This window comes from Motacilla alba, chromosome 13 (genome assembly GCF_015832195.1).
Source record: "Motacilla alba alba isolate MOTALB_02 chromosome 13, Motacilla_alba_V1.0_pri, whole genome shotgun sequence".
Classification (NCBI taxonomy): Eukaryota; Metazoa; Chordata; class Aves; order Passeriformes; family Motacillidae; genus Motacilla; species Motacilla alba.
In genome coordinates this window covers 12,225,775-12,243,892 of record NC_052028.1, presented here as the reverse complement: position 1 = coordinate 12,243,892, position 18,118 = coordinate 12,225,775, and the positions used below count along the sequence as shown (strand labels likewise).

At 43.8% G+C, this 18,118-nt stretch overlaps 1 long non-coding RNA gene across 3 annotated transcripts in view; it reads right to left on the bottom strand.

Annotated features, from left to right (window-relative positions):
• LOC119706381 overlaps positions 1-18,118 on the bottom strand; it is a 142,046-nt gene that overhangs the window by 66,192 nt on the left and 57,736 nt on the right. For all 3 annotated transcript variants that reach the window (XR_005258519.1, XR_005258521.1, XR_005258520.1), the window contains exon 3: positions 16,399-16,511. This is a non-coding gene — a long non-coding RNA (uncharacterized LOC119706381). The remainder of the gene's footprint in view (positions 1-16,398; positions 16,512-18,118) is intronic.

Here is an 18,118-nt window from a genome sequence, read left to right as displayed (position 1 = left end):
TAACAAAACAACAATCCTGCAGTCATGTGTGTATGTGCTCTGCCCATTCCACCCCAGTACCACACAAGGGCTCAGCCTCAAAGGTATGGGCACCCCACATCTTCCACCGAAGGCAGGGATGTGCTGGGAGCAGCTGGGCTGAACATGGAGCCCCCAGAAATTCCTTGTTAGCCTTCAGAGAAGCCACAGAAAATGTTTGGCTCCCGTGTTTGGTTGCTTGTGGAAAAATAACATTTCTTGGCTCTGATTTCTGGGAAGTTGTGCTGTGTCCCTGTGGCCTCATGCAGGGTTTAAGAGACTCAGCTAATCTGCACCTTGAGGATCCTCAACAACATGAGGAGTCAGAGCACGCTGCTGCCAGAGGACTTGCTAAGCCAAGGAAATGTCACCATATGAAGTTGAGGAAATTACCAGGTTGTCCCAAATGAATTTTTCCTGGTGAATTAATAATGTTTCACCATAAGGGAAGCAGAGAAGATCTGTCTTTAATTTCTTTTTCTCTGTGATTTATTAAGAGCATGGAAACATAAGCATGGCACAACACTATGGTCAACTCCCAAATTCCCATTCTTCTTATAAATCAGGGAAATTACAACTTTTTTCTGACCAAATGAGGCATCAGAATCAGTTCCAGCATGTGAATGTGTGCCCTAGAGATTCCAACGCCTTCAGAGCAAAGCAAGTACATACAACACCTAAATTACCTTTGATAGCATGCAAGGGAGCAGAGGGACAGATTCCACAAAGCTGAATCCTCCTTTCAACACAGCTAATTCAATCTGAACCCTGTAAAATAAGTTCACAAGAAAAAAAAGAAAAAGACATAGTTCCTTACTCCATCCCTAAAAATCCTGCTTGCAAAATGAATATCTTTATCCCCTTGCCTGTTGTGCTTATCTCCTGCCTTGCAGCCCAACGAGCTTCTGAGCTGTGTGCTTTGGCAGGTCGGTCCCAGATCAGCCAGGCTCAGGTGGGAGGCATCCTTAGAAACACACTTAGGCCTGGCTTGCAGTGCTCTCCCCTCAACAACCCTCTGGCTGCCTCTCCAGCCAGCTTTCTGTGCTAATTTATTTGTCCTCATCAGTTCTTCAAGATGCAACTTTGTCCCATCCAGCAATTTCCCTGTCTAGGCTGACTTGGGGAGGTCTGGAATACCAGCAAAAGACAAGAAGCTCCACAAAGCAGGAAGACAGCAAGGAGCCAAATGCAGTTGGCCTGAAGCTTTTTTTCATACCTTACTCATGTGTAATGAATCTGCATCATCCCACTGCAACTGCTGGCTCTTAAAGATCCAGTTCAGTGTTTCCCTTTTATTCACACTGATGATAATATGACTAATTGTAGTCTTCTTGCCCACTGAAAATTGAATGAAGGAGGAAATCTGCATACTGACTGAACATGCTGCCAGGGAGAATAATAAATGAAAATCAAAGGCCCAGCTCCCAGATGACTGCATGCAAAGGAATCTGTTTGCATGAGAATTCACACTTTCAATCACCACTGGAAATCTGCCGTGGATAGCATTTTTCTGGTAAAAATGATCCAAGCATTTGATCTTCCTCAGAAGAAAATCTGTGATGTTCAAGAGAGCACAAAATCTCAAAAGTGCCCAGGCAGCGAGGCCGAGGAGAGCCCGGCTTTGCACGCGTGAATTCCACATGCAGCATCCCTTGATATCAGCTTGATTTATGTGATGGCTCCCTGAGAAAGAGATAATTATGTAGATTGGGATTATTTATTTACACAGCCCTGTCACATTTGGGATGGAACTGGAGCCCCCGATCTGCTCGGATTCCCTGGCATGGCTGATCTAAAGGTTCCCTGTCGGAAGGGATCGAGTGCACGCCTGTCATGCCACCTCTCTCTGGAAGTGAAAGGACATTACTAAGGCATGAATCACCCAAATCAGGGCAGTGTCTGTCCCAGAAGTCTGCTCAGCTCCCAGCCACGGTGCTGTGCCGCTGTCGGTCACAGCAGCAGCAGCCACAGCGGTTTTATGGGAGCTCAGCTCCCTGCAGCAGCAGCAGCACTGTGGACATGCTGGAGGTGGATCATGCCAGCCCATGGAGCCTGACAGCAGCCTGGTGTTTGCCTGGTATCCCAAGAGAAATGCAGAACAAAGCAAGAGCACAGCTCAGATGAGGTTTCACAATGAAATTGCAGGAGCCATGCCCGTTCCTCACTGCCACCTCCTAAAAGCAACGCGAGCAAACGCTGGTGCTGTATTTTTTCATCTAGACTTGTTTCTCAAGTGCTTCTCTGCTTTTGTCAAGAGGGCACATCAATAGCCTTCCCAAAAGCCCTCTGTAGACACCTCTCTGATGGAATGATCCATGTCTTTCCATGGGATGGTTCAGAGGTGAAGAGGACATTTATTTTGTGAGTCTATAGGATTTCCCCATTAGTACCATTGCACCAGAGTTACCAACTTCTCTACGTTTGAAGAGTCAGGGAGGCAACTAGAGGTGAAAGTCCTCATACAACAAAATTCAATGATTTTTTTAAGGCATCTTGAATAGGAAAGGTGTTCTACAGTGAGACTTGGGTCATCATCTTTACGCCCTCCCCATACCTCTGCCCATCATGCTGGGCAGAGCAGCTACCAGGCTGTAGTGGTTTGTACTGCTCACAACCAGCTTTTTGTGATTTTGACGTTCAGGTTTATTGGATTGCAGACTGGCCTGGATGTTCCCTTCCACTTTTCTGTTCATTATGCAAGAGGACCCCTCTTTAACTCTTTAGATCAGCTCTCTCTCTTTCTTGCATCACTGGAGCAGAGCCAAGGGGGCAGAGTTGAGGTGACAGTGTGAACTTGCATATTGAATACAAGTCACATGAGTCAGTAAATCATTTGTCTCTACGGGGGGCCCTGCACCTGCCAGAGAGGAATAATTAAATTATCAAGTGTCCAGAGAGCTGCAGAGACAGAGGACACTGGATATAGTTGAGGTGATGGAGCAGCCTTCTTCACAAAATGTCTGTTACATTCCTCATCAGCTTTGTTTCCCTCCCATCAGCCCTACAACCTAGTGAAGCAAAAGGGTCAAAAGCAGAACAAAAGCAAGGCTGAAGCACAAGATGCCCAACAGGGAAGAGGTGTTGATCTCACATGCAACCTGCCTGCACTCAGAAGGACAACTTCACCTTGGGAGCTGGGCTCTGCATCCACAGAGCTGCCTCCCCATCCCTTCGGGTGCTCACTGCCCCTGGGCATGCTTCCAGCCTGTTACTAATTTGGACCTGTCTCTCCAGTTCACTCAATTGCTGTGGGGTGAGATTTAAAAAAAAAAAAAAAAAAAAAAAAAAAAAAAAAAAAAAGAAGAAAAATAAATCTAGAAGGGAATGCCTTTTTTTACTTGGTGCTGGCCAGTGCTCAGTCAGGAATGGGACATAATTTGAACATACATTTTCCTGGAACAGGAAGAATTCCCTGTTCTCTTCCCAGGTAGACATGAGGATGGGAAGAGGAGGATCCCACTTTCTAATAGCTGAGGGAGTTCCTCTGGACCTAAGTCCAGCACCAGGGCTATAATTAGGGTCAGAAGAATGGCCAGTGTTGGCCACATGTGGAGGACAGGCTTCCAACCACCAGAGAAAGCAGCACCTCCCTGGCACTCTTCCAGTCATATTCCTTTCCCCCGCCACCGAGGGATTCCTGTCAGTTCCATGAAATTCTCATCAGGACAGATTTTGAGCAGGCTGTTGTGACAAGATCACTTTGAGTGCTGTGTGCCCAGAGCCAGCAATGCCAGGTCAGGGCTGGCTCTGCCTCCTGCCTCCCTCCATCCTCCCTGGGTGCACAAACATTTCAGCCACCCGTGGAAATAATAATACAAACTCTCCTGGGAGCAGATGGGGCAAAACCACTCAGCTGCTGCAAAACCTATGCCTAAAAGTAGCTCCCCTGAAGAGGGAAGTGCATAATTTATGATGGTTCCTGGCAGACCCAGGGAATGATTTTCAGTGAATGGCAAAAAAAGGTCATTCATTTCTCTACTGTTGTAATATTTTGATTCAGTATTTATCACCCCCAAAAAGTATTGTTTAGAAATTTGTGGTGCATTTCAATTCCATATTATATAAATATTATTGAGGTTATTTTGGAACCAAAGGACAGGAGAGTTAATAAAAATAATTGCTTTCAAAGACCTAAAATAAAATGTAGCCTTTCATTTTGGATGAAATCTAATATTTCAGGTAGACCAAACTGAGTATTTCTGAAGGGACTTCACCATCACCTCCAAAAACATTATGTTAATTTATCAGCATAAGATTCTCCTTCATACTCAAAACAAAACATCTGTCTCTTCCTACCATTCCTTGTTAGTTAGTGTCTTATCTTCCCCTTTCCAAAAATGTCTAATTGAAAGAGGCATCAATTTGTTGGTAGCACAGCAGTTTGGAGAACAAGAAAAGCTATGAAACACTGATGCAGAAACAACCTGCAGGAAGGCTTTCTGATACCACCACAGGATGGTTGAAAAAAAGGCATAAAATATAGAAATAATTAAATGGCATGATAAAAATTCACAGAAAAAAAAAAAAAACAAACTGTGCAAGACCTTTAAAAATTCAAAACATTTCAACTATATGCTTGTACCCAAGGGGATGTTCTAAGAAGAAATGCATCTGAATGGGACATTCGGAATGTCCCCATGAGAGCAATTCCCCATTGCAGAACATTTCGTATTCTTTTGCCAGAATGCTGATTTGTATGTGACCTGTACACTGAGCAGCAAAACTTTCACACCTCCTTTCATTTTATCCCAATACAGGAGTGGATAGCAAGCTTGAATTGTTAGCTATACTGTCAACATATTTTAAATAAAATAATCCTGTCCTCATTCCTCTACATCATCACAGTTCCATTAGCCTAAGCCACTTGTAATAAACTAATATGCAGAATGATTTCCAGGTACTAGCAGCTAAAGAAATAATAAGTAGTTTTTCTTTCTTTCTTTCTTTCTTTCTTTCTTTCTTTCTTTCTTTCTTTCTTTCTTTCTTTCTTTCTTTCTTTCTTTCTTTCCTTTTCTTTTCTTTTCTTTTCTTTTCTTTTCTTTTCTTTTCTTTTCTTTTCTTTTCTTTTCTTTTCTTTTCTTTTCTTTTCTTTTCTTTTCTTTTCTTTCCCTCTCTAAATGACAGACAGATAAACAGACAGACATCCACCCTGGAATTTCCTCAGCAGATCAAAGCAGGTCTCACCACGACTGGTAGATGGCTACAATATTCAGGATATAACTATGCTTATGCCTTGTGCAAATAGAAACTCTTGACTGATCTGGTCATCTGGAAATGAGTTTTGTTGAGAGTTTCTTTTCTCCACACTGAGAACCTTGTCCTAAGCTCAGAGGACAGACATAAAGGAGAGTCTCCGTGCAGGGTGGTCATGATGTTGATGCAGCTCCCAGAGGCTGTTATTTCCTTGTTCTCCAGGGCTGGATGAGCAACTGGATTATTTTATTTGTGGGTCAGTTACCATCACAAGCCCTTATAACTGGACAGTTCTCTAGCCACGAGGAAAGGAATGATTTTCCCTCTAACAACTCTGGGCTGCAGCTGCACTGAGAGCAAAGGCGCTGGGAACGTGCAGCCTAACAGGCAACCAGTCACTCCCTCTGCCTCCCTCCCTGGAGATGGCACAAAGTCGTCTTGGCAGGCTGGAGGCTGCTGCAAGCAAAGAACTATTTGTGTGAGCCCTGCAGAGATCAGATGTCATGGCCAAAATGCCAGGGGGAACAGCAAACTGCACAAAGTGCCCAACCCAGCCATGAGTAGATGGACCAGCCCTGAGATAACAACAGGGTGCTGCCTGCTTCTTCTGAGTGAAGAGACAGAGCAGCACAGCATCTCCCTGGTGTGCAGGTGCCTCCGGGCAGCCCTGGCAGTCCCTGAGTGCCTCGAGCCAAGCAGCACTAGTGCTGCTCCTTTGGCTGCTCCTTTGGCTGCTCTGCCACGTCCCACCCCGATGACGCAGAATGCGCCAGTCAAGAGTGGAGAAGCATCATGGTTGCCTAGGCAATGCCTTTGCCATGAACTGAACAATAAATAAAATAAAAGACAATGCCTTGGGTTAGCAGCACCCAGGGGTCTGTGTAACTCTCTCCAGTGCAATTCCTCCCTATGGAAAAGCCAGCTCCTTGCTGCACACGCGGACACGGAGGCACACGCGCTGGTGCATTCCTTCTGCCTTTCACTGCGGGAAACTGCCTCCTCCAGCTCACTCCATGTCACACAGCACAGAGGGAGAAGAAAACACATCCAAAACCACATCCAAAACCACGTTCAGCAGAGCTCCCTCCTTCCTACCTCTTCCCAAATGACTGCCAAACCGTGGGTGGAATCCAAGACCCTAAGAGACAAGGAGTTCAAGCCCCCGGCATTGTGAACCGCTGCAGTGAAACCTCTTATTTAAATGCCATGGGAAACAGTGTTATACACAGAGATGGAAACAAAAAGCCGGACACCAGCCCAGCACCCCGTTCAGAGCAGGTTTTTGTCAAAAGAAGACACTGCAGGCTGGCACTCGCTGCGGGCAGGCAGCCACCGCCTGGCCAAGCGTGGTGGCGTGGCTCGTTTTTCACTCTGACACCACTGCGGGCTCCACAAGGCTCCTTGACTCGCAAGGTGATCAGAATATTGAGTACGGTACTGCAGCAGCCAGCCTGGCACCCAGCACGGCAGTGGAGCCACTCCCGCCCTCCCTCTCCGCCCCTTTCCCTCTCGCATGCGAGGCAAGGAGGGAAAAGAAGGGAGAACAAAACCCCCCATGACAACGAGATTCCAACGCCCCCTCATACATCTTCGGGAATAGATCTTGGCTCCATTGTCTGCGCTCCTTCAACTCACTTCCCAAAAGCCAGAGTGTCCCTGGGTCCCGTCCCCATGCACAGCCCCCTTTTTAAACATGCATACTTCTGCCATGGCAGTGTAACCCAGCAGTGATTGCGATGATGGTCCTGCTGCAGGGACACTGCGGTCCTCCTCTGCCTGTTACTATGCAAATAAAATTCCTGGAAGGAGCAATAAGTCACTGTCCACCTCCCACGGTGCAGCCCGTGGCATGGAACTGGCACCATGGTCAGCTCCTGTGGTGGGACCCAGCCTTGTGCTCCTCACACCATCCACCCTCAGACCCTCAGCACAGGTCTGGGAGATGGGAACAGCACTGGCCTGACTGACAGCCTGATGTCCCACCTTAAACCTGAAGCCACTCCTCACTGATACCAACAGAAACCAACGGAGGCTGAGTTTTACTCAGGGAAGAGTGCAGACTTGAATCTCCAAGGGCATGGCTCAATCAGTTGCCACCAAACACACCTGATAGGAACAGCATCTGGGAACTTCTGGCTTGCCATACTCCTTCTACTGATCTGTGCTCTGCTGCGTGTCCCCCGGCTCTGTCCTTGGATCTCTTGGATAATTTCTCCTGTCCCATCTTCCCAGCTTCATTCCTGCCTGTATCTCTCCTGCAATGAGGAGTGAGTCATCAAAAACACCTTCAGAAAACTTCATTTTCACTCGTGAGCTTCTTTACCTCATCCAGCTGGGCAGGTTGCACGCAGAACAAATTACTGTTGTTATTTCTGAGAGCAGTTAAGAACTCATGTCATAGATTGAGGGTGGGAGAGTCAGTCCTACAAGGGTTAAAGGGCCAATGGCATATTTTCATTGTATATCTGAGATGCAGAGGCATCTCCTGTGATCAAATATCTACAGGATGCTTAAGCATAGTCCCCATTCATCTTAGTTCTTTTTATTTATTTATTTATTTATTTAAACAAAATAAGATATCTCTGAAAAGCATTTAAATTCCCATAAATATTGTGGAGAAGGAAATTTCATGCTGCTATCTGACTGATCAGTTACATGCTTAGCAAAACCAGCAGTAACAGCACAGCAGAGGTGGGGTTCTCTCTCCCTCCCACTCATATTACTTCTTCTGGATAACTCCTTATTGATCAGCTGAATGACACAGCAGAAATTTCCATTTCAAATTAAAAAAACCCCAACAATTCATTTGCTGATTCAGTTTTAGAAAATGTTTGCAATAGGTTTCAATGTCAAAAAGGCACCGTTTCATTGACCAGATCTGACTCAAGAATACAAAACTAATGCATCCTGTTGTTATTCTTTCCAGTGGCAAATGAGTTCTGCAATAATTAAGCTAGGGAAAATAGATTATTGTTACAAATATCTGATATCAGATATTCTGAACTCATAAATGTCTGTCTGATGTGAGATGGGGATTGACAACATAATCATCTCTCTTGCCACTCTGCCTTTCTGCAGCAAAAAGTGTATTTGTGTGCACTCCTGCTCTCCTTCTTTCCCCAGTCCTCCCCACCTTTGGAGTTGCTCAGGAGAGCTCATTGCTGCCTGTGGTGAATCAAAATGTGTTATCATTAGGCTGAACGTGTTACTGAGTTAATTAAATGTCACACTTTTGATAACATTAATTAGAAGCATTTCAGACTCATCTGAACACGCACCCATCACAAAACCTGAGGAATAAGTGCTGATGTTTTCATCTCAGTAGATTTTATTGATGGAAACCCTTCATCCATTCATTCATTACTAATATTCAATGGATTTTTTACACTGTCAGGCAACAAGTTCTTCCTCTCTTTTTCATTCTGTACCAGACTGTAAAAAACTCAGCTGTGGCCCATGTTTGGAAGCTCAGGTTCCCAGGATGAGGTTGGACCCATATTTTTAGGACATGGTTTTAGCGTGTTGAATCTGCAAGTCAATGAGAGCAACCTTAGGCTGTGCTTGTCCATGGCCTGAGAGCCTCACAAAGTCATCGTGGAGGCTGATGTTGTCCAAGTGTGCACAGCTCAATCCCTTCACTTAGCATGAATTCCCCACACCTTGGATTTGAAATAAGGGAAAGTCCTAAACCAAAGCAAATCTCAGCTCAGAAAATCCACCCCCTGTTAAGTATGGACAAGGCAATTTTCCAAGCCAGATATTACACACTGCCCCTGAATTCCTGTATGCACTGCAGACCTTTTCTCACACAAAATTGCATTTCCCTTTGGCCCATCAATCATCTCTTATTTCACCTCACCCATGGCAGGGTAATGCTCACCAGCATGGCCCCCATCCCTGTCTCAGAAGCAATATCAATAATTTCCTCCCAAGGAACACAACCCCAAAACTTATTTGCCAGGCTTCACTTCAGGATGTCTCATGCTCCTTTGAGCCCCTGACATGGCTGTATACCTATTACAGATTGAAACAACACTTTGCACCTTATCAGAAATGATTTTAACCATTTATTATTGTATAAGGGACATGAAATAGCAGCTAAAGGACATCCTTCACAACACAGGACATGTGGGCACTCTAAATGTGAACCCTTGGTAATTTGTTTACTGGTAGCTGCTGGGCTGCCTCTCTATGCACTTCACTTAAATGAGGTTTTCCTTGGTTTTTGAAACCTGCCTGGGTGAAGAACAGACACAAGTCACATCTCACTAAGTTTTTCAGCCTATGAAACAGAAATACGGATAGTAAAATTAGACAGAAACAACCTTCATTCTCTTCTCCATTCCAGCTGGCTGGAGCCTGAACTGCAATGCACACTGGCAGTGGATTTTTTCACCAGAGCCCATCATCTTTTGTTTCTTCATCACCATGACATTGTTACTTCGTTGTGGACCCTTTGTACTCTGCTTTATTGCTTTGTCTCAAAGCTCTGTCATATGTCTGACACCTGAGGTGTCCCACAGCATCTTTCACTAGGCTTGACCTTGGCCTCAAAAAGATGTGGGGGAAATTGGTGTCCCTGAAAGCTCTGGCTGAAGGGAGAGGAAGAAAGAATAAAACCCTAAAGAGATGCTTATGGGAACTTTTATCAGGCAACTGTATAAAACACTCCATTTGCTATTAAAATGATAAACTGGAGTAGCTCCCAGAGATAAAGACTCTGACAAAATTCTGTTATTAAGTGCTACAGCTTTGTTCTTGGCAGTGGCACACACCAAAAGCAGTGTAGCTGTGATGAGGAACAGAAGTAAATTTTCACTGAACTTGCTGCAAACAGGAACAAGAAAGCAATGCAGACAATAATACCACAAGTTCAGCAGACTCCTGCAACATTTATATGAGACTTTAGATCACATGATGGATTTGCAATAAACAGTAGCATAAAAGATGTTTCATTGTAAAAATGTAAAAAGTTAAAACTTTTGCATTAAATTTGACAAAAATACAATGGGTTGGAGACCATCAGAAAGATTAATTCAGCCAGAAAATACATCCAAACACTTGAGGATGAGGATTTCGTTGTTCCTACATGTCTTCAGAGCACCTCTGGCTCTAGAGAAAGATAAAAAGATCTTTTTCTTAAACAAGAGAAATTTGGTCCCTTTCCTTGCCAGGGAAGGGACCTAAAAATTTAAATTCTTATCAGAGAAAGAGTGGACATAGGGGCCAAGTCAAACCAGCTTTTGTGGCCAGCAGTTTTCTTTGGGAAATTCTGAGAAAGAGTTCAACAGCCCTAGCTCTGTACACATGGGCTTATTTAAATTAAGAGAATGAAGAACTTGTTAGGAAAAAATAGTTACAGGAAGTCTTTTTACCTAGAAAACACTAACTTTTTTTCTAAAATCTTTTCATTTATATATTCTATATCAGGACTAATTCACATATTTGAAATGAAGAAAAAAATAACAAAAAAGTCAAACAACAACTTGAAAGGAGGTCAGTGCCCAAGGCTATAAATCTATTCAAAGACAGAATAAAAAGGTAAAGTAGTACGTATAGCAAACATCAGATGTGCTTTTGCAAGAGCAATTACCCACTAAAATAGTTTGTCTACAGCTTTGTGCAGGTTTCTCTCACTCAGTCTTTAAAGCAAGTGGGGATGATCACACAAAGGTTATGGGTCTTGTGCAGATGTAATGGACTGCAAGCCTGCACTCTGTAAGCTGACAAGATGAAAGAGTTGAGAGGAAATGATTCATGATCGCCTTCCAGCCTTAAAATATGTGATTCCCAGACCCTCTGCATTATAGGTTTTGTTATCTTCCTGTTTTCTGGGTGGAGTCACCTGAGCCACAGAAACACCACCAAGAAGGCAGTGATGTCTCAAAGTCACTGCACTGCAGCTTGGTTAACCAGCTAACCTCCTGGTTATTGCTTTTTGCTTTGGTGTTTCTGCAGGGATCAGCTGCTGCTTTGCTACTTTTCTCCACATTAGAGGAAAAACAATGAGGAATCTTTGGTGACTGCAAACTTCCTTTTGTTTTCACTATAAGGTGGTTTCCCATAACTATTCTGCATTTAGAAATATCCGAGCATATCTGCTGTTCTTTAGACAAACCAAAAACTGAGAACCAGGTCTAGCAAATCAGAGGGACAGCTTGGTGGCAAAGGTGGAAAAGGAGCAGTGAGGAATGATGGGCACTTCTGGGGGAGGAGGGTGAGCAGTAAATCCACAGGTACCAAGAGTAGGGCCAGTTTTAGTCAACATCACCTTGTTCAAAGCATTTGGTGCTGGGTTTAGCAGCTCCTCCTGCTCTTCCTTCAGTCTCCACAAAAAATTGTAGTATTTGGGGTGAGAATATGAACAGCAAGCTGTGTCCTTCTTCTGAAGGGTCCTGACACCTTTGCAAAAAGCCACAACTGGGCTTTTCTGCTTCTCTCCAAGGCAGCACTCCATTCTCAAAATGCTTGCACCAGTGGCTGGAGAAAGAGCAGCCCTTCAAACATCATGGAGTAAATAATGTTGTCAACATCATCATCATTTAGCTGCTGGTAGAAGACAGATTTATAGAAGTAGCAAAAATTGCTGGCATTAAGTAATGTGACTGCAGGCTGTTTTTGTTTGTATTGTTTATGATCACAGAGCAGCCTTTCTCTGTGGGGCCTATAGCAGAAGAGATGATCACAGTCCTCCAAAAAACATTGCATTCTCACTTTGGTAATACTCTGTCTCAGGAGAGGCAAACTCACAGGCCTCCAGCAGCTTTGTACTGAACAGGATTTGCAAAAAAAGGGGATTTTTAAAAAGAACTGAAAAGACAGTTGTGGTATATGTTTGAGAGTGAGTGCAGGGAGGTCTCTTGAATAAAAGCAGGTAAGGAAGGTGTCAATTAAAATGCAGTGGGGCGGTGTGGGGAGGACAAAGAAGGTGTTTCTCATAGCCTGGTCACAGGAGCAGGCACCACTGGGTGACACTTTTTGACAGATCCTGCCCCACTGCCTGTCTCCTATTCCTCAGAGTCATTCATACTAGAGCAGGGCAAAAATCTATGTTCAAAAGAAGACCATGCCAAACTGGATCCATTTTTTCACCTCACACTAGCCCTGCAGGGCGTCAGCAGCAGTAACCTTTGAAATCCCTGAGAAAATTGTAGGGGTTTCTTTGGTTCAGAGCACATTGTGCAGGAAGGAAAGAGGCAGGAATTGCAGCATGTGGAGCTAATGTTTTACCTGGCCAACACAGCCCAGATTTGTTTAGAACTAGGTTTACTGGAAAGTTCACAAACCTTTCAACAAGCCTGGCCTGAGTCAGACTCCCAGAGCAGAAACTGCCACTGCCCTCCCTCTCTGCTGTGGGTTATCTGAGGATCAGCCAGCCTTGGACTGGCACTGCTTCACTTAAAGCAGGGTTTAATTGGCAGTTAAACACTTGTAAAAGAGGAGACAATTACCACAATCAGGACAAGAAAAGGGTTGCTCTCTGAGGTGACACAGCTGGTCCCCTCAGCATCAGTCAAGGAAGATTCTGGGCCAAGACCCAACCACTGCTCACAGTGCTGGGGTACCTGGCTGCTCAGAAAGGTGAGGGATGTGTCTGAAAGAAGAGACTGATGTGCTTGAGAAGCCTCATTTTGACATTGTCCTCCCATGCCTGTCCTGCTACAGCTTTTTTTTTTAGTATTATTATTCCAGTTCTTCACTGGCTCTCTCAAACAAATGGCAGGAAAGACAAATGTCCAAGCTGGTATCTGGAACCAGAAAAGATTCAGAATGGCAGTAATAGAAATGGATGTTCTCACATCTTTCAGCAGAGATAGCAAGGAAACCTAAGCAAGCTGCTGCCATTGCTGTCGCCCTGTCAAGGCCAGACTCCACTGGTCAAGCTGGAAACACATTATTTGCACTGACAAATAGTGAGCTTGGGCAATACATTTCTCTGAAATCACCAGCATGATTCACAACCACTTCACAGTGTGGCCTCAGAAGATCAGTTGAAATGGCCTGTCCTATCCTTAATGTCTTCTGCAGCCTCTGTAAAAAAAATAACTACTGGGAAATGGCCTTTCAAGAACACATCCCAGCTGTACAAATACCTCCAATCTACTCTGACCTTCACGGAAATCTTCCTCTCAGGGAAGGAAAATTATATCTTTTAATTTTTTCTAATGTTCTGGTTTATTGTTTTTGCTCCTTCTCATGCAATATAATTAAAATGATGTCCTTAGAGTTGGAGGATACTTACAATAAACAGCTTCTGTGGAAGCTGAACAACTCAGCTATGGTGCTTAATCAACTGGAGATGATGTTTATTGCTGCATATGCTCTGCTGCTGTGAAAACTAGCCCTTAAACACTCAGTTTCCAAACAAGAGAAAATAAAAATCCAATAAGAGCAAGTTAAGGTCCTTGACACACTGTAGGGAAGTGAAGGCAAGAAAGAAGGATTGTCTGTTGCACAATGGGAATAGGCTCGGGTCAGTTAATGCATTGTAAAATGAATTACTAGTGATAGATGAACCACAGGACACATAAAATGCTGATATTCTTCCAATAAGTGCCCATGTATAGAGTTCCTTAAAGCTGCAAATTTCACTCTCATTCAGCTCTCCCAGCCTGGCTGCTCCAGAGCTCAGACAAAAACCTGTGGGCTGCAACACACTCATGAGCCTCCCCATAGGCAGTCCCCAGAGAGCTATTCCAGGGGCTGAAGAGCACATTTCAAATAAACATCAAGGGCAAAAGAGCAGCTGTTAGCAGCAGTGATAAATAATTTGGAAATATGCTGAGGGCCAAATGTTGAAGAGCCCTCAAGTACAAAATTAACCTGTCACTGTAATGAGCCTCACACTCTGCAACGAGAAAAGGAGACAGGCAAAGAGTTGATGCCCAGTTTTGCCTCAAGTGTAAAGAATCATTTGACTCTAAACCTTCTGGGGTCCTTCCCGTTGTGTACAAATAATGCAGTGTAATTTCCTGAGCTCCTTGGATTAGTCAGGATTACACAAAGCCATCAGTGCTGCTGTTCAGCCTGCAGCTCCTGTGGGGCAGAGCCACCTGGCTGCGGGGAGGACGGCGAGGAAGGGTCCCTGGAGCACAGAACTGGAGAGGAGCTGCCACCCTCCAGCAGCACCAGGGCTGTGTCCCTCTCACAGGGCACCTTCTGAGCCATCCAGTTAAAGCACCTCTGAATCAGTAGCTCAGTTCTGAGCACGCCAAGACTGCCTGGAAAAATCCTGCAAGACTCACCTGATCCACCAGCCCAGCAAGGCTCCTGAGTAATCAGCCAAGTTTTACTGCTTGTATCATTCCCGTTTTTATTTCTCCCCTCTTATATATTTCTGTAGGAGCCCTTTAGCTGAATAAATTACATTATTAACAGCACTAATAGGAACAAAGTGTGTGACTGGTAGGAATTTCATTTGGCATGCTAGAAATTACAGTTAGAGATGTGTTTTAAATGTTGATAAATACAAGCAGAAGACTTCTGCTTCACTGGAGAAATAGATTCTTCCATTGCCTCCTCTTGTGACTGAGAGTGAAATATTGCAAAATTATTTCTCCCTGCAATTTGCAGCCCAGTCCATGCACCTTGTCTCTTCCTTCAGCTTTGAAATACAAGCATAAAGCTTTTGTAGTTTGACTTATCTCGCCTCCACCAAGCTCCTGCACACCTAGATATAGTGACCCACTGTAAATCCTCTGGAGCAAATTGTTCTGCATTACAAAAATATAATACAAAGCAAAAAAGAGCATTTGATACCTTTGGATCAAATACCTTTGGGAGGAATTAAATCATATATATATATCATTTATATATATATATCTTTTTAAGCACCTGTTTAAGGATTGCCTGTTGTAAGGCAGCAATATAAGCCTGTCAGAAGAATCACAGCACTAATCATCAGATTTGATTTTCCCTAGCTGTGTGAAGGAACCAGTGCAGTCCTTCAAAAATCACACACACTCACAAAAAAAAAAAAAAAAAAAAAAAAGTGGATCATTCTTAAGGACTCAGGCATTAAGGACAAGTAACAGGTCTGTATTAGGAACACACACACAGACACCCCTTAACTTCTTTCTTCTTCCCTTTTTTATAATAAGACAAATTAAGAGAGGTGAAAAAACCTGCTTGAGACCAAAACTCAGCACTAACACAGGTGGAAAGTATCTGCATAACATGAAAAGAAACAGCAGCATCAAACTGTCTGCAGTTTTTTTACTACACCACCCAAAACATGGCAGAAAATGGTTTTTCTTTGTTTCCTTCTTTTTTTTTTTTTTTTTTTTTTTTTTTTAGAATTCATTAAAATCCTCTTTGTGTCCTGTCATATTTGAGGGTTCTCTAAGTCAGAAATGTATAGGCAGGCATGGTTTTGGGACAGACACCTCTCAGACAGAGCAAAGCGAGCTCCCAGACAGCGCTTTCTGAACTTGTCAGCAGAAACATTTGCAGCGGAAATTTTATTTCAAGAGCTGTCTGCATTCAATTAGGCAGCGGAGGCAGAGCTGTGGGAGCTGAGGCCAGGAATGCAGCCCAATATTTTCGGCACTAAGTAGACAATGAGGCAGACGCGAGCACCAAAACAAGTAAACAGTTTGTGATGCACAAATAATCACAATTGACACGTGACTGTTTGTGGGTAAATCATGACTGAAAGCTTGCACCAACAGCAAGGCAGAGATCTCTGCTCCTCCAAAATAACAGCTAGAAAGTCTCACTGGAACCACAAAAAAAAAAAATTTCTTCCTCTCCCAAGGATCCTTGTCCTGCCAACCCAAACAAGTTCCCTGCTGCAAATTATTTAAACTGGGAGTGCCAAAGGCTGTAAGGAATAGAGTTCCCTGACTCCCATCCATCAGGTCATGTAAGCACAGGAGTGTATTTAACCAATTTGAGTGATCACAGGAGACTGGTCCATCAAACACTCAAAGACTGAGCCTCCTCTGAGTTTTTGAGTCACATCCTGGTCCTGGTGGATGGAGCTGGAAACACCCCAGCAGCTCTGATACTGGGTTTTCATTGGCTTTTTCAGACCTCAAACCTCCCTGACACATCTGAAGCGCTGCCTTCCCAAACAGAATCACTGCCACCACATTATTGTGCTGTAATCCCCTGGGATGCCCACCACAAGTAAAAATTCATTCCAAGGATTTTCACTGGGACATGAAAGAGTTTCCTCAAACTCACCCCATGCTCCTTCACCTCCAGGCAGGCACTCAAGAACTCTGAACAGGATTTTGTGTGGAATGAAAGGCGAAAAAGATGTAGAGGCCTGATGGTTCTTTCTGAGGAAGGGTCACCTAGGGAAACAAAGGACACGAAATAATAGAGAAGAGAGGGAAATTATAAGAGGAAAAGGCTTTATGATCCTAATAACAAAAGTTCATAATTCACCTAGTCTTTTGTTCTGGCTCAGAAGGACATTTCCCCTGAGGGACATTCATCAGGAAAAAAAAAGAGATGCAGAAACAGAAAGTGAGGGGGGAAATTACTGAAGAATAAGGAAAACAAAATCTCCTTTTGGTCTGCAGTTTTCAGCAGAACACATTTCACAAGCTTGTTAGTAATTGTCACAGTATCAGGAAGCATTTTGGAAATATTTTTCAGTGAACAGCAGCCTCTCTTCTGACAAATCTTCTGCAAATCCCATGGGATATGCAGGACTCCCATGGCCACCAAGGTAAACCTTGGCATTCCCTTTAGTGTCCACTTGCATCTCTCCAGCAAACTAATATCAAAGTTTTCCAGCAAGGATGGGGGCAAACCTGCTCAACTTTTCAACTATGATGTCATATTTTCTTCAGACAAGTTATCCATTTTCTGTTATCCTTTCCAAATACACACATCCCTGATCTTACAAACCAGCCTAACTGCACCTGAACTTTACCACGCAACAGGATGGCAGCTTTCTGTTTACTGGAATTTATTTCTTTTTGGCCAGAGGCTTGGAAATTACATCTGTGGTAACCAAGAAAAGGTCCTGGAGGGTAATAAGCAATTCATAGACTTTGTACACAACTGCTCTACTCAGCCTTTCCTCTCTCTCTCTTTCAAACTGCTTTACCTCAGTTCCTCAGAGCTGCACTAAATAGGTGTCTTCTGCATGAGAGCTGATTTCCCTAAAGATTTCTCCATGTGAAAGCCAGACACTCCCCTCTGAGCATCCCAATTCCACTGACAGGGAAGACAACCCACCCACCACGCCCTGCTGCTGGCAGGAGCCCTGAGAACCAGCTGAGTGTGTCATTCAGATGGACTTGAAAGTGAAAGGACTGCTGTACAAGCCAACAGCATTGGCCAGTAGCCACAGCCAGCTGAAGCACACCAATGCTGCCTCTATTGCTGAGTGAGCCTCTGTTTATCCTCAGGGCCACGGGAAGCTGAAGAGGCCAAAAGTGAAATGACCTAAGACAGTCATGCCTGGATTTTGTCAATATTGGCTTTTCCATGTTGGCTTTTGTTCAGGTGCAGTGGATGGAAAGGTTTGAAGAGACACACACAGAATGAAATTAATTTTCTCAATGAAAGCCTGGCTCTGTTGAAGTTGCTGGGAATTTTTAAATTAAATTAATTTGGACCAGGATTTTGCTTTTCAATTTCAAACATGAGCCAGGTATGTCAGCGTGTCTTCTGCATTCTCTTCAGTGTGTCTAAAGATGGACAAGGCAGTGAAAGATTTAATGATTTAATGCTTGGTTCAAATAAACAGAGACACATCTGAGTGCTCCTGCAACCCTCCTGACCCTCCTGGGCAAAAGCTGCCTGACACAAACATATAGAATTTGACTCAAAACTTTATAAATTTAATGCAAACTGCATCAAAAGATAAAATTCTACAATAGGGATATTCATTTGTTTAAAAATGCCAGTGCAAAGCTGTGCACAAGTTCTGATTGCTTATTAAATT